At 37.2% G+C, this 23,181-nt stretch overlaps 1 long non-coding RNA gene across 2 annotated transcripts in view; it reads right to left on the reverse strand.

Annotated features, from left to right (window-relative positions):
- Positions 1-23,181, reverse strand: part of LOC126267449 (uncharacterized) — a 51,312-nt gene that overhangs the window by 14,986 nt on the left and 13,145 nt on the right. For both annotated transcript variants that reach the window (XR_007549006.1, XR_007549005.1), the window contains 3 exons: positions 10,422-10,579; positions 7,871-8,071; positions 4,377-4,526 (listed from right to left, as the gene is read on the reverse strand). This is a non-coding gene — a long non-coding RNA (uncharacterized LOC126267449). The remainder of the gene's footprint in view (positions 1-4,376; positions 4,527-7,870; positions 8,072-10,421; positions 10,580-23,181) is intronic.

The following is a 23,181-nucleotide window of genomic DNA, read 5'->3' on the forward strand; positions in this document are numbered from 1 at the left end:
AACAATAAAATAAAAACCATATGGCACATCATAAAAAGTGAGACAAATAGGAACATAAAACCTGACAATAATAAACACAAAGCTGCAGCCTCAGATTTCAACAAATTTTTCTCTCTGTAGCTGGAAACACAGTGAACCATAATAAACAGGCTCCCACAGAAACTATTGAACTACACTACCCTGGGCAGCAAGATTTCTGGATCTGTCCCCCATTGAGCATGTTTGGGACTGGATGAAGCGTCGTCTCACGCGGTCTGCACGTCCAGCACGAACGCTAGTCCAACTGAGGCGCCAGGTGGAAATGGCATGGCAAGCCGTTCCACAGGACTACATCCAGCATCTCTATGATCATCTCCATGGGAGAATAGCAGCCTGCATTGCTGCCAAAGGTGGATATACACTGTACCAGTGCCGACATTGTGCATGCTCTGTTGCCTGTGTCTATGTGCCTGTGGTTCTGTCAGTGTGATCATGTGATGTATCTGACCCCAGGAATGTGTCAATAAAGTTTCCCCTTCCTGGGACAATGAATTCACAGTGTTCTTATTTCAAGTTCCAGGAGTGTACATTTATAATCTACCAATCACAATTAACAACAGAGAAAAACAGTAATGTTTGCAGATGATACAAGTATCCTCGTAAAAGAACCCAACTCAACAATACAGGATACAGCCTTGACAGTCTCTACTCAAGTACACAAATGGTTCACTGCAAATAGCCTAACCTTAAATATTTCAAAAACCAATATGATACAGTTTCTGACAAAAAATAAAAAAATTAAAGCTCCTGAAATACATGTTAACAATCACAAAATTAATGAAACCACACATACAAAATTCCTAGATATCCAGATAGACAGTCACCTAAGATGGAAAGAACAAATTGATCAGCTGGTCAAGAAACTTAGCTCATCATGCTTTGCACTAAGAGCACTCCATCAGTTAGTAGACAGAGAGATAATGTTGTTGTCATACTTTGCATATTTCCATTCTGTTCTCTCCTATGGCATAATCTTCCTGGGAAATGCTGCAGGTGTTGAAAAAGTCTTCAGAATACAAAAACGAGCAGTGAGGCTAATATGTGGGGTCCCTAATGGGACATCTTGCACAGGTCTCTTAAAAACTCTCAGGATACTTACCATCAGTATATATTAGTATATATACTCACTGATGTTATTTGTAGCCAACAACAGAGAACTGTTTCAGAAAAATTGTGACATCCACAACCATGACACAAGACAGGTGAAAAAGTTTCATCGAGGCTTTGCATCTCTCACTAAAGTACATAGGGGAGTTACTGAGTCAGGTATAAAGGTCTTCAATAAGCTCCCCATCAATATAAAAAAGGAAATAAATAATGTACAGGTTTTCAAAAGGAAACTAAAATTATATCTCATTGAACAATCTTTCTATAAAATGAATGATCACTTAGAGTTATTATGGACAAGAGTGGGGGAAACTGCCTAAGAAAAGCACTCCGTTAAAGATAAAGTGTGATGCTGTTACTTGTAGTTTAACTGAAATTGTGGTGATAAAATGTAAATTTATCTGTTTCGTTATGAGAAAATGTGAACTCCCATCTATCCCACTCTCTTGAGCATACACTTAAACCTCTTCTTAAGGAATGCAGCTAAAACTTGTATCCATTCAAACCATGACCATGAAGAAAATTTACTTCCTTATATATGTCAGTAGCATAAAAATATGCAGTCACTTATTCTAGTGTTTCAAACAATCACTTAAACTGTTTTGGCATAATGCAGGCTTTAATACTGCATGCAAGTAATTGTTCTTGTAAAAAGAACCAATGTCTGTGCAATATGATATATAAATGTTAATATACTACTGTAATTGCATCAATTGACTTGTCCTACATTACTTGTACACTGGCTGTATAATATGTAATGAACAGGACCAAATAAATAAAATAAATAAATAAAAAAAAAACAGGTGGGAATCAACTGAGAGACACTGCAACAAATTTTTGATGAACACCTGCATCTCTTCCCATATAAAATTCAAATCTATCAGCCATTAAGCCACAGGACCATGGAATAGCAGTTGTATATTGCCAACACAGAACTGATGAACGGAACTATGATGTGGATATGGTTTGGTTTAGCAACGAAGCCTACATTCATTTGGATAGGTTTATCAATAAGCAAAATTGGCAGGGGAGAGTGGGGAAAGACAGGGTACTTAAGCACTTAACAATTTTTTGTAGGCTTTAAAATGCTCAATAAAAATACCAGATATTCCACCTTAAACGTCAGTATTTATTAGAGTTTATAAAAAAGTTAGGACCAAAAAATGTTAGTATTTACTATAAAAAAATATTTTTTTCAAGGTTTACCAAGTACCCCATCTTGCCCTATAGTGAGGGCAAGATCGGGTACGCAGGTGGGGTCAAGATGGGTTACCTCAATACTGTATAAGGCAAAACACACAGGTTTACAAATTTATAAAAGATTTATTTTAATATCTAATGAAAATGCATTAAGTAAGCATTATATGTTGTTAAAGTTCAGTAACTATTAACTTTAAAATATTAGCTTTAAACATTAACTTTAATTACTAAAGATAACTCCAATAACTAAATTCAAATCATCTTTTAAGCATTGTATTACAAAGAAATTATATAAATGGGCTACTAACTGAAAAAAGTAATTGTAACATTAACTTCAATAGCTAAAACACGGTATGATAAAAAAATTGTATTAGTTCCTCAAAATATTAATTTCAATAGGCCTACCTGAAATAATTCTTGATAATGGAGGATAAAGTTGTCAATAATTTTTACTTTAATCGGTAGTAGGTTTAGTTTATTATTATTAAGTTGTCAGTTTCTTTCTGTAAGCAAAATTCACAGTCATGATGTACCTCGTCATCCTCGTCCTCTTCTCCCGCACATGAACAGTGAGCCCACTTTTTACAAGAGCTGCATGACACTCATCCTTCTGTTGACTGTGAGCAGAATTAGCCACAATACAAGAATGTAGTGTCATCTTCTTCTGATGTACTTTCTTCTTCATTTCCCCCTTTTTTTAAATCTTGTTTGACAAGCTTGTCATTGGTTTGCTATTTTTCCCACTTTTTCCTTTACAAACAAAGAGGGATTTTTTAACATTCTTCTCAGGTGCACTCTTTTCTTCTTGTTCCTTCTTTCTGCCAGGCTTAACTTCACTTTCACTCTCTAGAAGTTCTCTTTTGTAAGGGGAGCTAGTAACAACAACCCTTTTTCCATTTTTGTGCTGTTTTTCAGGTGTTTTTCTTTGCAACATGAGGGATCAAGACAAGTTGTTCAGGTGAAACAGCAAATGACCTTGATTGATTGGTGTTGTTCTCAGAAGCCTGCTTGTTTGGAGTGTGCTAATTGGGGTTATTATCATTCCAAAATGAGCACCCAGGGCTTAGGTGTACAGCAAGTGCATCTGTTCTTTAGGACTGGCTTGGTTGACACTGTTTTTTTTTTTTTTTTTTTTTTTTTTCAACCGTTTATGGCAGTCAGCATGGTTGCAGCTCAGAGAAAAGTTTTACCAAAATCTCTACAATCTGAAACATTGTACCAAATTTACCAGGATTTGATCTTAGCCAGCTGGTTGGCTCTTGATCACAGTACGTGCTGAGAGAATGAACCATCTAGAGGATGAAGCCTGTGGGTACAATGGGGGTGGAAAATAGATTATGACCACACCATTATCCCTTGCTGTATCAATTATATTCAGGCTCTGCAAATGGGTTTCTCTTTGGTTGATTTAGAAAATTTTCGCAAAATGTCTTTTGGCATCCAACCAGAGACATGACATTCTGCCCACATTCCAGGTGAACAATAAAACCTCCAGCTGCATTCATGCAAAATTCAACAGAGACAGTTTTCCCTCTTTCGGCAGATGATAACAAGCCTACTTATTTTTTCCCTTTTTATACCAATATCTTGGAATTGTTCTTTGAAACAGTAGAAATCCCATTTTCATTGGAATTATAAATTCGATTTGCTGTAAATTTGTGCTGGTCATATAGTCCCCCTAATAAACCAAATGTTAAAAGCCATCACTCTAGCTGTGGAGGTTTGCTCAGGTTTCCTAAATGATAAACCTGGGTTTCTTTGCAAAAATCCCTTAAGCCAGTCCTTTCCGGATGATTCTTTAATCTGGTTAAAATTATGCTGCTTCTTATTTCTCACAACTAACTGGTGTAACAGCCACTTTACATCATTAATAGACAAACCAAACAAGTGGCTTTACATATTCTTTATATAAATAACTAATTTTTGTTCTTCTTCAGGGCTAAATACACTTTTGTAAGGTCCCAGTTGATTCTTTACAACAAAAGATTTACTTTTTTCCACTTCATTAGATTCTGATTTGAATTTTTTACCTTACGTTCAAGGTTGTTTGAGGCACCTGAAATGTCATTGCTGCTTGATAATAACCCATTTGGCCATTGACTACTTCAGTGACAGCATTTTTCATAGCTTCTTCACTCCATGAACCCCTCTGTTTTCCTTTTATATCTCTGAATCATTTTCTGGAAATAAAAAATATAATTAGATTTCTTGCACTTTGTGTTACATCATGTGGGGCACCCCATCTTGCCTCCCACTATGTACCCCATCTTGTCCCCAGGGACCATTTTTAGGTTAGATTAATATTATAGCACAAAGGATATGTTTGATTAGCTATTGCATGCATTAATTTATTGCTAAAAAGTGATAATACTTAAGAGTACTGGAAACAATTACTTCTCTGACCTTTTCACATCTGAAAATGATAAAAAATTACATCAGCACAGATGAAAACATGTTTTTATGTAAACAATCTGAATGGTTTGCTCAAAACGGCTGCCAGCACTGTCAGGCACTCGTGTAGCAACAGCCTACTAGTTCAACTATTCGCTGCTGGGTTGCGACATCTGCCATGGCAGCACTTACAGAAAAACCCATGTTGCCGTCCATCCCATCTTGCCCCACTCTCCACTACGTCTGGGACTCTGAGAATTGGCATTTCATGATCGAAAAGTCTCTTCACCCACAACAGGACTGTGTGGTGTGCAATGTCCGGTCATGGAATAATTGGTGTGATATTGCTTGATGGCAGAGTGACTACTGAATGGTAGATGATGGTTTTCGAAGACAATTTCATCCCCATTATCCAAAGTGACCCTGTTTTTGACGAGGTGTGGTTCACGCAAGATGGAGCTTGACGCCATCAAACAAGGAGAGCGTTTGATGTCATGGAGCAGCACTCTTGGGACTGCATTCTCGCTCTGGGTTATCCAGAGGCCACTGGCATGGGCCTCAGTTGGCTGTCATAATTTCTGGGCACATGTGTCTCCTTTTTGTGGGGTTACTGGCATTACTGGCATTACTGAGCTGGAAACAGCCAGTCAGGAGGTCATCAACATCATCAATGTTCCAACACCTCAGTGGGACATGCAGAATTTCACTATTTGTCTAAGACACATCATAACCAATGCTGACAGGCATATCAAACATATCATAATCTAAATTTGAATATCTGTGGTGGTGTTTACATTTTGAATAAAATGTGTGCACACTGTAGTTTTTAAATAATTTATGTTTCTTTTCGTATAGTTCTATAATGGTCACCCAGTATATTAAGACAAAATACAAGCACAAAATCATTGAAACAAGTAGAGTTTTTAGTGATCAGCACATAGAAGTGCATTCGGATGAAATAATACTGAAAAACAGTTCACTTTTAATTGTAATTGTATTTAGTTCCCAACTGGGAAATTTTGAAGTGTTTATGGGGAACCTGGATTCCTTATTATCTGCCAGACAGCAGTAAGCAGTTAATAGTCTGTAATGAGGTCAGTGCAAATTTTCTAAAGCATTCTGATAAGAAAAATGATTCAGAAACCGTATTTGTATACTTCAATTTGATCTCAGTAATCAACTTTCCAACATGGATGGAAAAAGACAGTAGGACAATAATTGATAATGTGTTCTTTGTTGAAACTCAAAACAAGAAAACAACAGTTAACCCAGTAAGACAAATACTATCTCTCATTATGATGCATAGTTAGTTAGGATAAAGAACATAGTATCTTACAGTGTGGATACTTCTCAGTGGAAATCAGAATAAATAATGACTCCAGGACAAATCTTTTTAAGAACAGATTACAAGAGGTGACTGCCATGAAATTAATAATTAACCAGCTGCTAATATAAAATTTAATCTATCGCACGATAAAGTCATATCATTACTTCGAAATAGCTTTCTGCATAAGCTAATCAAAAAGGACGTTAAACAACCATGTAAAATCCATGGATCATTCAAGGGATTAAAGTACCTTGTGAAAGGAAAAGGGAAATGTATCTGTTGGCAAGAACAAGTAGATCCTGCAATAATAGCGTACTACAAAAATACTCAAAACTACTAAGAAAGGTTATTAAAAATCAAGGGAAGATGCACATAATGTCAGGAATCTGTAATTCTGACAACAGACGTAAGGCTATATGGAATGTAGTGAAATGCGACACACGACAACCATGCACAGAACAGAATAACATTACTACTGAACTGAATGGAAGGGCTATACATGATGAGTTACAGTTAACAGATCTGTTTAATAATCGCGTCTTAAATGTAGCAGAAAGTACAGTGACAAACAGTTCCAAAGAAAAATTACAGCAGTATGTTGGAAAAGTAACTCTCACAAAATTCAGTCAAATGAAAGTGTCACCAACTTCTCCTTCTGAAATTTAGATAAATATACATTATCTCAAAATTGAAAGCTCCCCTGTTTTTGATGTTGTTTCCAATAGTGTACTAAAATTTTGTTTCCATGTAATAAATCCAGTCTTACCTGAAATATGTAATGCATCACTAACTCAACGCATTTTTCCAGAGAACCCAAAATATATCATTGTTAAACCCTTCTTTAAGATAGGTGATAAGAGGGATGCCAATAACTACCAAGCTGTTTCACTGCCAACATCATTTCCCAAAATTTTTGAGAAGGTGATGTATTCTAGAATAGTATCTTACCTTAGCAAATCACAGTTTGGATCTCAGAAGAGTTGCTCTATTGAGAATGCTATTTGTGTGTTGACTCACATAATTTTACAAGCATTTTCTGCAACCTATCTAAGGTACCTGACTGCATTAATTACAGTATTCTCCTTGATAAATTGAGGGTTTCTGGGATTGATTGTATAGCCAGCCAATGGATAATGTCATATCTAACCAAAAAATGCAGAAAGTTATACTTAGTAATTCATACAATATAATCTGTGGACATCATTCTGCCTGAGCTGAAATCATGTATGGAGTTCCCCAAGCCTCAGTCTGAGGTCTACTATAGTTCCTCATATTTGTAAACAATTTTCCACGTACTATACAACAAGCAGAAGTAGTTACTTTTGCAGTTGACACTAGTATTTTAATCAGTCCAAGCACACACACACAAACAGAGGAAGTGATAAACAACGTTCTTAAAAATGTCATTGACTGATTTCCTGTGAGCAGCCTCACCCTCAATTTTAAAAAGACATAACATACTCACTTCTGCATTTCTAGGGATGCTATACTAATGGCAAATGTAACATGGTGGGGAAGTTATCAATAGAATGGAAACTTCAAAATTCTTAGGTGTCCATACTGATTAGATTTTAAACTGGAAAAAAGCACATTTTGTAACTCCCAAAACAACCTAGTTTAGTCACATTTGCACTTAGTGTCATTGTAAACCATGTGGAGAGACTAATCAGTACTGAAGTTGACATACTTTGCATATTTTCATTCAGTGATGTCATACGGAATAATTTTCAGGGGTAACTCATCTTTAAGAAAGAAAGTCTTCATTGCCAAAAAAAACGTGGTGTAAGAATAATATGTAGTACTTACAATCAACTTATAGACGTCTGCTTAAGGAGTTGGATATTCTGATTACCAGTACTGCTTCACAGTATATTTATTCCATCATGAAGTTTGTCATAAATAATCCATTACAGTTCAAAATGAATAATGATGTACATAATGACAATACCAGAAGGGCAAATCACTCGACATTAATGTTGCCTTCAGCACAAAGAGGGTTGTACAATGCTGTAACAAAAGTTTTTGATCAGTTACCCAGTGATATAAAATATCTAACAAACAGCAATGAGGAATTTGAAAACAAACTAAACAAGCTTCTTCTTGATAACTGCTATTCTGTAGAAGAATTTCTGTTATTATATGTTTTTTGTATAAAATGATCTATGTGAGAATGCAGATCAAGTGAATGGCAGCTCCATCTCTTCATAGAGTCTTTCCAAATTTTAGAATCCTTACATTGTCTTTGTGTTAATCTTCTCCTCAATTATATTTTTAGTTAATAGTAAAAATCTATTTTCTGGAACTGTGAGACAAGAGGAACTTGCATGTATGCCATGGCTCTTTGTTTAGGAATCAAAGCAGTATTCTGTAATACCAGTACGGTACAAAAGTCTCTTCCAAGCTGCCACCAGAGTGAACTCAAATTACAAACACCTGAAAGTTTGAAAACAAATTAAAAAATCTATTATGCTCTCTTTGTAAAATCGGTATAGTTTTAAGGATTGAAGATTTTTAATCAGAAATGCTGCCATACAGACTGCCTTCTCATCATTCCTCACTCAAACACACCAGGAGCACTAGTAGCACTATTTGAAAGTAGGGCCATCTCAGAGAATGGTGGAGCTGAACTAATTCCAGAACCACTTATACAATCTGTAAATTGTCCGCCCCGGTAACTGAGTGGTCAGTGTGACAGAATGTCAATCCGCATTTGATTCCCGGCTGGGTCGAAGATTTTTTCTGCTCAGGGACTGGGTGTTGTGTTGTCCTAATCATCATCATTTCATCCCTATCCATGCGCAAGTCACCAAAGTGGCGTCAAATCGAAAGACTTGCACCCGACGTACGATCTACCTGACGGGAGGCCTTAGTCACATGACATTATTATTATTATCTGTAAATGTATTATGAGAGTTTTAGTTTTTGCATTTACTTGATAAGTGTCATTTTTATACATGTAAAAACAAAGTTTTCATATATCAACAAAAAATAATCGGTTTTTGAAAATACAAATAATTGAATAGATATAAAATCTACTCACCAAATGGCAGCAGTACAACACACATATAAAAAGGCAACAGTCCGCAAGGTTTCTAAGCCAGTGACTCCTTTTTCTGGCAGAGTGGTTGAAGGGAAGGAAGAGGGGTGAATAAAAAGGACTGGTGAGATTTAGTAAATGGGGTGGAGTCTAAAAAAGTCACCCGGAACCCCAGGTCAGGGGGGGACTCATTGAATGGGAAGCGAAGACAGTGTCTCCCATTACCTGGGGTTCCGGGTGACTTTCCCAAACTCTACCCCATTCCCTAAACCTAACCAGTCCTTTTAATTCATCTCTCTTCCTTTCCCTTCAATCATTCTGCCAGAAGAAGAACGTGGCACTGACTTCAAAAGCTTGAAAATTGTAATACCTTTGCATATGTGTGTTCTCCTACTGTCCCTTGGTAAGGAGATTTTTTTATCTATCCAAAAACAAAGGTCTGATATGATAGTACATATTATTTATTGGAAGAGGCTACAAGTTATGGTTATTGTCCACTCAACATGTCTAGGCCTATGTTTAAATATACAACCTGTATCAATTGTAACACATCAGATAGGCAAATAAATAAATAAAAATACATGGAGCAACTGTCACTCACTTTATGAAGGACATGACCTATCACATCTAACATATTGTTTGCATGCATACATTATGTAATCAGTGATTGGTTGACTTTTCTTGCATGAAAGACAATTTTTTAATCTGAAGATGATCGTAAAAAAGACTATGCTGCTTTCAGTTAACATTTTTTTTTTTTTTCACAGTTAGGGTGTAGAATTTAAGAAGTATATTTCTACCTACTGGTATCCAATCATTTCTTCAGGAAACAAGTGTATGAAATTTATTGTTCACAGTATGTTACTTTTGCCATTCCACAAGATGTATGGCACAAGCCCCGAGGTTGACACATCTATTTGTCCTCTAGTCAATTACACAAAGAGTTAATAATCCCCTGGTTATATATGCTCAAACAGTACCTATTGGTTGTGCTTAAATTATGTGTACATAACATTGAGTTTTTGAAGTTTAGTGGTTTAACGATGCTTTTCACTAAAAACCATGTACCATGTTTTTGTGCCTCACCCTGCAAGAGAGGAAGACACCTAAGAGGACAGGTAGAATAATCAGTGTTTCTCAATACTAAGACTTCAGTAAGAACATAACTCACTGATGATGACCCAAATGTACAGAAACATGGTTGAGCAAAAAGAAGATTTAATTGTCTGCATAGTCAGTTGGACTCAGTCAACATAATACAAAAGGAGATAAGTGTATATTACATAAATATGAATACATTGTATAATACGGTAGACGTACCATAGTGATACTGCTGCAGAAAATTCAACTGCTCCATTGTCCAGTCTAAATGATAAGGCGGAGTTTATAGATGTTGTGATTGTTTCATTCCACATCTTCTACTCTACAGATCTAGACTATTCAGCCTTATTATGTAGCTTGATTTAGGTTCCAGTACTCTAAAGCAGAAAACATGTTCATATAGTGTTCTTACAAGTACCTTCTCGTCTGGAGTGAGATTGCATTTGATATAGCATTGTTTCCAGATTTCCTTCTCTGGAACTATAGGTTCTCTAACAGTCATGTAAACGTTATGTGAAGTAGCCCTAGACAGACAAAAAATGAATTACTTGTAAGAGACAAAGCAATAAAAATCAACTACTCTGTCTCAATTAACTTACTAGAGATTATTCTCATATCATTGTCAAATGATCCTCTAGTAAATTAATTGAGACAGCTAAGCTGCATTTCTTCAGCTGTCTCAATTAATTTCCTAGAGGATCATTTCACAATGATATGAGAAGAATCATGACAGTAGGGTGAAAATAAATAGCACAAAATGTAGATATACACAGAATACTGAAGTGTGGATTATGAGGACAGGACAGGCCCTGATGAAGGACTATAAACCATGCCAGGCTATGCCTGAAATGATTTAGGGAAACCAAGGAAAACCAGAAACACAAAGGGTGGGTACTCCATCCTCCCGAATATGAAGTAAGTGTCTTAACGGTTTCACTGCCTCATTCAATTAGTCCCTATTATGTCATGTTTCTTTGCTCATACACAACTTGCACAAGGTAAATTTTAATATGAAAAAATAGTTTTGCACTGTTTCTTCACATTTTAGATTGTACATGCACAGCAATGTTCTAGTTACAATCAATAATGTGTCAAAGGTATACAATGATTATTAAATGATAATTATGAACTGAGTGTAACACTGGCTGTCATACATTAAAAATAGAGCTCTAATAGTATAGTACTGTGATGAAATTATCTAAGATATAATTTTTGTGTGCTCACTTTAGCTGGCAGTCAGTTCTCATGTATAAAAATATGGTAGTTGTTATTTAATTCACAAATTTATCCTCTGGCAGTCATGTGTGCGAGTTGCATTTGCGTGAGTGTGTGTGTATTTGTGTGTGTGTCCATTGTTGAGAAAGGCCTTAATAGCTGAAAGCTATAATTGTGTGAATCTTTTTGTTTTGCCTATCTGTGGCTCAATACCACATAACTTTGTGTTTATGCTTAATTACACTTTATTCCATTTGCAAAAGTCACTGGTGCTTTCATGTGACCTCTCAGTCAGGAGCCTGATATTTTGTCAGTGATTGTGATATTTGTGCCATAACTACCTAGTTTCAGTGTTTTTTGTAACATTTAATATCATCAAAATAATTTTGTAGTGAACTTGCTTTATTTTGAGCAGGTGTAAGTATAAGACTGAGATTTAGGAACCAGGTTTTAAATTGTAAGACATTTCCAGGGGCATATGTGAACTCTGTCCACAACCTATTGGTTATGAACTGTAGATTAAAACTGAAGAAACTGCAAAAAGGTGGGAATTTAAGGAGATGGGACCTGGATAAACTGACAGAACCAGAGGTTGTAGGGAGTTTCAGCAAGGGCATAGGGAACAATTGACAGAAATGGAGGAAAGAAATACAGTAGAAGAAGAACTGTAGCTTTGAGGGATGAAATAGTGAAGGCAGCAGAGGCTCAAGTACGTAAAAAGACAAGGGCTAATAGAAATCATTGGGTAACAGGAGAAATATTGGATTTAACTGATGAAAAGAGAAAATATAAAAATGCAGCAAATGAAGCAAGCAAAAAGTAATACAAACATCTCAAAAATGAGATGGACAGGAAGTGCAAAATGGCTAAGCAGCTATGGGTAGAGGACAAATGTAAAGATGCAGAGGTATATCTCACTAGGGGTAAGATAGATTCTGCCTACAGGAAAATTAAAGAGACATTTGTAGAAAAGAGAACTACTTGTATGAATATCAAGAGCTCAGGTGGAAACACAGTTATAAGCAAGGAAGGGAAAGCAGAAAGGTGGAAGGAGTATACAGAGGATCTATACAAGAGTGGTGTACTTGAGGACAATATTATGGAAATGGAAGAGGATGCAGATGAAATGGGGGATATGATACTGTGTGAAGAGTTTGACAGAGCACGTAAGTTGAAACAAGGCCCCGGACATAGACAACATTTTATTGGAACTACTGACAGCCTTTGGAGAATCAGCCCTGATAAAACTCTACCATCTGGTGAGCAAGATGTATAAGACAGGCTAAATAGCGTTAGACTTAAAGGAGAATATAATATAATTCCAATCCCAAAGAAAGCAGGTGTTGACAAATATGAAAATTACCGAACTATCAGTTTAATAAGTCACGGCTGCAAAATACTAATGCAAATTCTTTACAGATGAACAGTATGGATTCTGTAGAAATATTGGAAGACGTGAGGCAATACTGACCCAACGACTTACCTTAGAAGATGTATTAAGGAAAGGCAAACCTACATTTCTCGCATTTGTAGAATTAGAGAAAACTTTTGATAATGTTGACTGGAATACTCTCTTTCAAATTCTGAAGGTGGCAGGGGTAAAACACAGAGAGCGAAAAGCTATTTGCAATTTGTACAGAAGCCAGATGGCAGTTATAAGAGTCGAGGAATATGAAAGGGACGCAGTGGTTGGGAAGGGAATGAGACAGGGTTTTAGCCACTCCCCAATGTTATTAAACCTGTATATTGAGCAAGCAGTAAAGGAAACAAAAGAAAAATTTGGAGTAAGTATAAAAATCCATGCAGAAGATATAAAAACTTTGAGGTTTGCCGATAACATTGTAATTCTGTCAGAGACAGCAAAGGACTTGGAAGAGCAGTTGAATGGAATGGATGGTGTCTTGAAAGGAGGATTTAAGATGAACATCAACAAAAGCGAAAGGAGGATAATGGAATGTAGTCAAATTAAGTCAGGTGATGCTGAGGGAATTAGGTTAGGAAATGAGACGCTTAAAGTAGGAAATGAGTTTTGCTATTTGGGAAGCAAAATAGCTGGTGATGGTCGAAGTAGAGAAAGCCTTTCTGAAGGAGAGAGATTTGTTAACATCCAATATAGATTTAAGTGTCAGGAAGTCGTTTCTGAAAGTATTTATATGGAGTGTGGCCATGCATGGAAGTGAAACACGGATGATAAATGATTTGGAAAGGAAAGAATAGAAGATTTTGAAATGTGATGCTACAGAAGAATGCTGATGATTATATGGGTAGATCACGTAACTAATGAGGTGGTTTTGAATAGAATTGGGAGGAAGAGATATTTGTCGCACAAGTTGACTATAAGAAGGGATCGGTTGGTAGGACATTTTCTGAGGCATCAAGGGATCACCAATTTAGTATTGGAGGGCAGCATGGGGGAGAGGGGGGGGGGGGGGTGGTGGCGAGTAGCATGGAGAGCTGTAACAAACCAGTCTCTTGACTGAAGACCACAACAACAACAGGTATATGCCTATAATACAGCTACTCTTATCAAGTGTACTGTGTACAACTTTGGTGAACTCCACAAAGACAATTCAGAAATCAAACTATGCTTCACTTAGAATATTAAATTTACCAGAAAATTCATTAACACATCTTTTATAAATACTTTGGTTGCCTTTGGGGATAATAGCAAAAGAGAAACTGGGTCATAAGTTCATGTTTCATAGATATTATCTTTCTTCAATAAAGGCACAAGTCTTTGCCGTGAAAATACTATGTGATGAGATTTGAACTGAATAACTGATTTATTAAAATTGTTACTGAAAGATGTATGCCACTGACATGTCCTGTCAACTCCTACACTGTCATTCACATTGGGCCCGCTGAGTTTTAATTTTATGGCTTTTTATTCCCATTCTGATTTCTCCTAATACTGGGTGCATAAAATTTATTACAGACATTTATCTATTTTTGGAAACTTTTGTAATAATTCTCTGCAAAATGTAACATATGGAATTGCAGAATTTTCTGAATTTTATGTTTTGTGTATTTTTATCTTTTGTCTGTGGTTTTTTTTTCTGCATGCCAATTGTTATTGGAGACTGTTGAGATTGTTCATTCAAGAGAGTTAGTATCAGATTTGAAGTGTTACAAAAATCACTGAAAATAATCATTGAGACATTGCCATCTGAAAGTTGATAGCTGACAAAGTTTGATTTTAGGGCATTGTGTATTTGCACCATCTACAAAGCACGTATGTTATAGAGTGAAATTGTACATCTCAACAGCTGAGTTCAACAAAAATTAAATTTCAGCAAACAAGCCCACTGAAGAATAGTACATCTACATCTACATATGTACTCCGCAGTCATTCCCTTTCCCGTTCCACTTGCAAATAGAGCAAGGGAAAAACAACTGTTTATAAGCATCCATCAAAGTCTAATTTCTCTCATCTTATCTTTCTGGTTCTTATGTGAAATATATGTTGGTAGCAATATAATATACCTGCAGTCAGCTTCAAATGTGAGTTCCCTAACATTCAACATTAGTGCCTCATGAAATGCATTGTCTTCAGTCTGGGGAGTGCCATTTCAGTTCACAAAGCATTTCTATAACACCTGCATATTAATCGAACCTACTGGCAACAAACCTAGCAGCCCACCTCTGAACTCCTTCAATGTCTTCATTTTGTCTGACCTGGTGGGGATTCCAAACACTCAAGCAGTACTCAAGAATGGGTTGCAATAGTGTTCTATACACCATCTCCTTTATATATGAGCTACACTTTTCCAAAATTCTTGTCTCAAAATGAAGCTGAGCATTTGCCTTCCTGACTATCAATGTGACATGCCCATTCCATTTCATATTGCTATGCAGCATTACGCCTAGCTATTTAACTGTGTCAAGCAGCATATTACTAAAGCTGTATTCGAAAGTTACAGAATTGTTTTTCCTACTCATCTGCAATAACTTACATTTTTCTACATTTACAGCAAGCTGCCATTACCGCACCAACTAGAAATTCTGCTAACTGATCTTGTAGTCTTCTACAGTCACTCAGTCACGACACCTTCCTATGCACTACAGTAGGGCTCTACAAACTTTTTAGTCCACGGGCCACATTGACTTTTCCACGAAGTCATAAGGGCCAAGATCTACATAGTGGGATTAAAACACCATAGTACTCCTTGATTACCTTAATGTAAGGCTAAAGGAAAGATGAAATCCCAAAAATCTAAGGTTGTGGGAATAGCTAGCACTGAAATGAACTACGATTTTTATTTAACTACATAATTTTGATTGGTGGACGTACCTGACCGAAATTCTGGCGAATTTTAGCAACACTATTACTGCAAGACGAAACAGAGGTAGACTATGTCAACGCATTGTAATTTCAAGCGGCGCAACAATAAGTTTAGTTCTGTAGTCTTGTAGCGAGTAGCAGCGCCAGAGCATATATTTGATAGTTCTGTTTCGTGGTAGTGTCTATGTTGCGAGTGTCTCACGAGTGTTTTTTAGTGTGTACTAGTAGGTGAGACAACGAAGTGTGGGACACTTCAGTTTGAATTCGAGGAGACAAGGAAAATCTGAAAATCAAAATACGTATAGCTTTTTTCACTGTATTTTTAGTGAAACTGCAGTGTAATTGTAAATTCATTGAATTTTGTTTAGGCAGACTACTCCCTAGTTTTATTAGTATTAAATAGCACAATTTTATTTTCAGGTTACAATATTTTGCGTAGTTCTGTACAAATATGGAAAAGAAACGAAAGGTTGACAGTGAATGTAGAATTTTTAAAGAGCAGTGGGGATGTAAATATTTCGTGGTGGAGTCAAACAACAAACCAGTGCGTATTATTTGCAATGAAGCAATATCAGTATTCAAAAAATACAATATAAAACGTCATTATGAGACTAAGCACTCTCAGAATTACTCGAAGTTTACATGACGCGAACGATTAGAAATGTATGAGTCTCTGAAACCCCAGCTGAAAACCCAGCATTCGCTGTTTAAGAAAGTAAATGCTGAACAACATGCAGCAGCTCGTGCTAGTTTTCGTGTGGCTCATTTAGTAGCGAAACAGTGTAAGCCATTTGCCGACGGTGAATTAATTAAGAACATTATTGCAACAGCAGAAGAAATGTGTCCAGAAAAAGTTAATTTATTTAAAAACGTGAGTTTGTCGGCAAACACTGTGACTCGAAGAATAGATGACATTGCACAAAATATATCAGCACAACTGTGTGACAAAAACTGAAACTGGTTCTCCTTGGCCGCGGATGAGTCAACACATGTATCAGATACTGCTCAAGCACTACTTTTCATTCGAGGGATTGACAAAAATTATAAAGTGTATGAAGAGCTCCTTGATGTTCACAGTATTCACGGGACGACCTCTGGCGAAGATATTTTTAAAGGAGTTGAAAGGGCAGTTCAGAAAAACAATCTTCAGTCGAAGAAACTAAAATGTATTACAACTGATGGTGGCAAAAACATGTGTGGGGAAAAATAAAGGCGTTGTTCCTCTCCTTTCTAAGGCTGTAGAAATTGACGGTGGCTGAAAACCACGAGTAGTCCATTGTAGTATTCACCAACAGTCTTTGTGTGGAAAAAACTTAGATATGTCAGAAATTATAAAGCCACTTATTTCAGTTGTTAATTATATCAGATCCCATGCCCTCAGTCATCGCAAGTTCCGCGAGTTTCTTGAAGATATTGAGGAAAGCGACTTGCCATATTATACTGCAGTGCGCTGGCTTAGCTGCGGTAAAGCTCTGACACCGTTTTTTTTTTTTTTTTTTTTTTTTTTTTAATCCGAACAGTAATTGAAATTTCTTTAACGAAAGGAATCGCCCTCTGGCTGAGTTACGTAACGGTGAGTTGTTAAGGAAGCTAGCATTTTATACAGACTTAACTAAACATATGAATGACCTTAATTTAAAACTGTAAGGTGAAAACCAGCTTCTGCCTGATTTGTACACACATGTTAAGTCCTCTCGACAAAAGATTGCTTTGTTTCAATCTCAGTTGAACAAAGTATGCTTCACGCATTGTAATACATGCCGAACATTCAGTCAGAAAACCGAGATTCCGTCTCCTGTACCTTTCGCAACTGAAGCTTTGGGCGCTTTAAAAATTAATTTTGAATCACGTTTTTCAGATATCGATGCAAATTCAAACGATATCAAGATATTTCAAAATCCCTCTCACGTCTATATAGAAGCGTTACCCACAGAACTTCAGTTTGAAATTATTGATCTGCAAAGTAGCGGTTTTTTTTTTTAAAGAAAACATTCAAAGTCAACATTACTGGAATTTTATGTGTCTTCTGTCCACACAGTTTCCAGATTTACATAAGTTTGTCCGTGGCTTTTTTTCCGTTTTTGGCACTACTTATTTGTGTGAAAAGACTTTCTCCAAAATGAAACATGCAAAAAGTATTTACAGATCAAAATTAAGTGATTATAGCATTTGAAGCCGCTGATGATTATCTGTACCAGTAAACTTGATCCACAACTGGGGGTAATTATGAAAGGAAAGTTAAGCTACATAAAATTCACTAATTATCACTAAGATGTTAAGTTTCTTTACGTGAATACTCTAACACTGTGAGATTTCAAGACATAAATTAATTACAATTATTCTTATACATCAGTAACAGCTAAAATATCCAATATCATTATGTACACCATGTATTGTATTTTCTTTAAATTGCCTTTAAATAAAAATATTTTATACCATTTACTTGCTTTGTGTATTTTACAACGTAATCAAAAGAAAGTGCAACCTCCCTTAAGAAGCATCTTCCATAATGATTGATTACTAAAGCTAGTCGCCGAAGTGGCGTCCATTTGAAAGACTTGCACCAGACTCGTGAGTAGAATAAAATGCAAAGAATTTTTTTACTTTAACGTTTTCGCCAAACTAGTCTGTTAACCGTTCTTTTTTTTCACTATCATACGGAGAATGGTCTGCCTGTTTGTTGTGGATAGCCACAAGTTTAACCATGACCTTCCGCTTTGTAAACGTAGAGCTCCGACAATGTCGCAGTGTATCGGTCGCGATAGGCCTCGAAACTCAATTGTTGGCATTATAGGTCCCACCTCAAGTATTTGACGGGCCGGATGCCGGGGATGTCCGGCCAGCTAACGCGGGCTGATTTACCAGCCCTCGCGTGCCGGCATCGGCCCGCGGGCCGTAGTTTGGAGACCACTGCTCTGCAGCGTCATCACCAAACAGCAGCAGATTGCTGTCCACTATGTCTGCCAGTTCATTTATGTATATAGAGAATAACAGTGGTCCTATCACAATTCCTTGAGGTACTCCTTGCCACTGGTGGACCACTCGCCATGGAGAGTAACATACTCGGCTCTACTACTTAAAAAAGTCTTACAGCCACTCACATATCTGGGAACCTGTATGCTCGGACCTTCGTCAACAGTGTGCCGTGAGTCACTGTGTCAAACGCTTTCCGGAAATCTAGGTATACGGAATGTATGTGCTGCCCTCTATACATGGTTTCTGGGATACAATGTGAGAAAAGAAAGAGCTGAGTTTCGCACGAGTGATGCTTTCTAAATCCGTGTTGATTTGTAGATAGAAGCATTTCCGTCTCAAGGAAATTTATTATGTTGGAACTCAAAATGTGTTCAAGAATTCGGTAGAAAACCGATATTGGTCTGTAATTTTGCGAGTCCGTATTTTAACATTTCTAATATACAGGAGTCACCTGAGCTTTATTCCAGTCTCTTGGGATCTTGCGCTGGGCCAGGGATTCACGATAAATACAAGCTAAGTAAGGGTCCAATACCGCAGAGTGCTCACTATAAACACAAAATGAGATTTCATCTGGACCTGGCGACTTATTTGTTTTCAAAGCTTTTAGTTGCTTCTATACGCTACTTATGCTTATTTCTATGTCCCCAAGCATGCGTCTGTGCGACGACCAGACGACGGTGTGTTTGTAAAAAGACTTCGACCCGCTTAACGGTTTCACGTTGACCAGAATTTTCTCATGTCTCCGCAAGATCTTTCGTTAAGGTATGACGGTGGAAGTTGTTGTAGGCTTCGTCCATTGCCCTTCCTACAGATGCATGAACTTCTACTAATTTTTGCCGGTCGACATTTGAGCGTTCGTTTTCGAACCAGAGAATGGAAGAATCTCTGTTTCATCATCACTTTCCGAATTTGACTGTTAGACAACGGAGGGTCTTTTCCGTCTTTAATTGACCTACTTCGCACAGATGTCTCCAGAGCACTATTAGCTATCAGTTTAAAATTTCCCCATAATTCCTCTACAACTGTCGCATTGGAACTAAATGATTTCCTTTCATTGTCAAAGTGGGACGCTAACAACTGCTTATCTGCTGTTTCTAGCACGAATACTCTCCTTGCGTTCTTGACGGATTTATTAACTTTAGTAACCGTCGTTACTAAGATGACATCATGATCACTAATCCCTGTCATTTGAATGTTAAAAGTTTGACAGTCGAAGTGTCTCTACCTTGTACGCGATCTGATTTTGCCCTTTGCATATCGACTGGCGAGCGTTCGTAAAAGGCTCTCGAACTACTGCTTAGCATAAAAAAATCCCCACATGGTCTCCACAACCACTCTGCCACCTGAGTAGTTGCAACCTATATTTAGTGCACCACTGATCAATCAAGTGGAGTCCTACAATTCTTCACACCTTAACACAGGTCAGCCAAGACCATCGCAGAATCGACAGAGGTTTTGGTTGACACCCTCCACTCACTCCAAGCCAAAGAATCCCAATCAATTCCAGAAACGAAGCTGAAAATTGTCGGCTCTGGTTGCACCCTGCACGTGAGCCCAGCTGTCTTCATCATTTCTGCCTGCTGTTGATAAGCACTGAGGATGGCCTCAGAACCCAAACTACAGACGTCATTAATACCGATATGAGCCAAAACTTGCAGATTACTGCACCTTGCACGCTCAATAGCCGCAGGCAGTGGCTCTCCACATCTTAGATGAGGTTCCCTGGCAGAAACACCAAGTTCACGCTGGCTTTCGTTTCCAACTCTGAATGCTATTACCTTAAGGGGCGTAATTGTTGTTGTGGTCTTCAGTCCTGAGACTGGTTTGATGCAGCTCTCCATGCTACTCCATTCTGTGCAAGCTGCTTCATCTCCCAGTACCTACTACAACCTACATCCATCTGAATCTGATTAGTGTATTCATCTCTTGGTCTCCATCTACGATTTTTACCCTCCAATACTGAATTGGGGATCCCTTGATGCCTCAGAACATGTCCTACCGACCGATCCCTTCTTCTAGTCAAGCTGTGCCACAAACTCCTCTTCTCCCCAATTCTATTCAATACCTCCTCATTAGTTATGTGATCTACCCATCTAATCTTCAGCATTCTTCTACAACACCACATTTCGAAAGCTTCTATTCTCTTCTTATCCAAACTATTTAACGTCCATGTTTCACTTCCATTCATGGCTACACTCCATACAAATACTTTCATAAACGACTTCCTGGCATTTAAATCTATACTCGATGTTAACAAATTTCTGCTCTTCAGAAACGCTTTCCTTGCCATTGCCAGTCTGCATTTTATATCCTCTCTACTTCGACCATCATCAGTTATTTTGCTCCCAAAATAGCGAAACTCCTTTATCACTTTAAGTGTCTCATTTTGTAATCTAATTCCCTCATCATCAGCTGACTTAATTCGACTACATTCCATTATCCTCATTTTGCTTTTGTTGATGTTCTCGTTATATCCTCCTTTTAAAGCACTGTCCATTCCGTTCAACTGCTCTTCCAAGTCCTTTGCTGTATCTGACAGAATTACAATGTCATAGGCGAACCTTAAAGTTTTTATTTCTTCTCCATGGATTTTAATACTTATACCGAATTTTGTCTTTTGTTTCCTTTAGAGCTTGCTCAATATACAGATTGAATAACATCGGGGACAGGCTACAACCCTGTATCACTCCCTTCCCAAACACTGCTTCCCTTTCACATCCTTCGACTCTTAAAACTGCCACCTGGTTTGTGTACAAATTGCAAATAGCCTTTCGCTCCCTGTATTTTACCGCTGCCACTTTCATAATTTGAAAGAGAGTATTCCAGTCAACATTATCAAAAGCTTTCTATAAGTCTACAAATGGTAGAAACGTAACTTTGCCTTTTCTTAATCTAGCTTCTAACATAAGTCGTAGGGTCAGTATTGCCTCACGTGTTCCAATTTTTCTACGAAAACCAGATTTGGGAGAGTCTGTACTGTTAATTTCAATCTTCTGCATTCTTCCAATTAAGTATGAATTAAACCATTTGTGCACTGTCCCACTCATACCACAATACTTAAGCTTATGTAGAAAAAATTTCATGATTCACACAATCAAAAGCCTTTTGAGATCACAAAATATCGCAATGGGTGGTGTTCGGTTATTCGTTGCACTTAATATTTGATCAGTGAAAGCATAAATAGCATTTTCTGTTGAAAAACCTTTCTGAAATCCAAACTGACATTTTGTTAGTACTTCTTTTTTACAAATATGTGATGATACTCTTGAATACATTACTTTTTCAAGAATTTTGGATAAAGCTGTCAGAACTGAGATTTGGCGCTAGTTGTTAGCATCAGATCGATCTCCTTTTTTATGCAATGGTTTAACAAGAGCACATTTCAGTCTATCTGGAAAAATTCCCTGCTTCAGTGAGCTACTCCATATGCGGCTGAGAATCCTACTTATTTGTTGGGAACAAGCTTTTAGTACTCTGTTGGAAATGTCATCAATTCCATGTGAGCTTTTACTTTTGAGTGAATTTATTATTTTACTAATTTCAGTAGGAGAGGTGGTTTGAATTTCAATTTTTATGAAATTGCGTAGGTCCTGTCTCTTCCATACACTGCAATGCAGATTTAGTTGCCTACAATTCGGTTTTTAATTCAGTATGACAGTTTTGAAATTGTGTTTGAAATTCGGTTTTTAGCGCCGGGTGACCACTCTGCAATCCTGTTCTTTACTTTGTTTTTAATTCTTTTGACATTTGTTCAATACGCGCTAACAGTAACGTAATCAGATCAGCACCCTCTTGCACATCCGCCTGTGGAACATTCTGTACGTTGTGTTCTGAAATTTTAGCTTTCTGTCTTGTTCTAACCATGTTACACAAATCTTGTGACACAATTTATATTGCTTAAGTTAATAAAAAATTGGGTCCTCAACAATACTATGCAGCAAAACCGTGTTTGCCTGTTACGTAACAAGCACGACAGAACAAATCTAATATTTCTTACATAGTGATAGTGTCACATAGATAGTTGACACAAATAAACTGTCGTACTACCTACGTCAAATCTATTAAAATTAAAGCGCCTGTCTACCACTAATTTTTCCCTACAATACCCATAGAGAAGTCGGCAGAGATAGAGATGAAAGTGTACACCTCCTATTCGTAGATGCTGTATAGTAGACTGCTGTTATAATTTCTTGATCTTCAGCCTTCTATTATGTACAACTCTCCGTCAATATACTCAAGCAACCATACTTAAAGAAGAAGTACAATATTAGTTCCTTTTAACACTAATATGTACAATAATTGTAAAATTCAATTCCCTACAATGTTCATGTTTCTGTGGAGACTCAAGTCATCTCCCATCATGGTCGCCCACTGTTATAAAATATTTGTTGTGGTGTTCTATGTTGTGTCAGAATATTATTTGGACAAGATTTTGGTTTCTATTGTTGGGTTTGAAATGTTGTACTGTTAACTAAACTCGTGGTCTGCGTAATATGTTGAGTGATG

The sequence above is a fragment of the Schistocerca gregaria genome, chromosome 4, assembly GCF_023897955.1.
Source record: "Schistocerca gregaria isolate iqSchGreg1 chromosome 4, iqSchGreg1.2, whole genome shotgun sequence".
Classification (NCBI taxonomy): domain Eukaryota; kingdom Metazoa; phylum Arthropoda; class Insecta; order Orthoptera; family Acrididae; genus Schistocerca; species Schistocerca gregaria.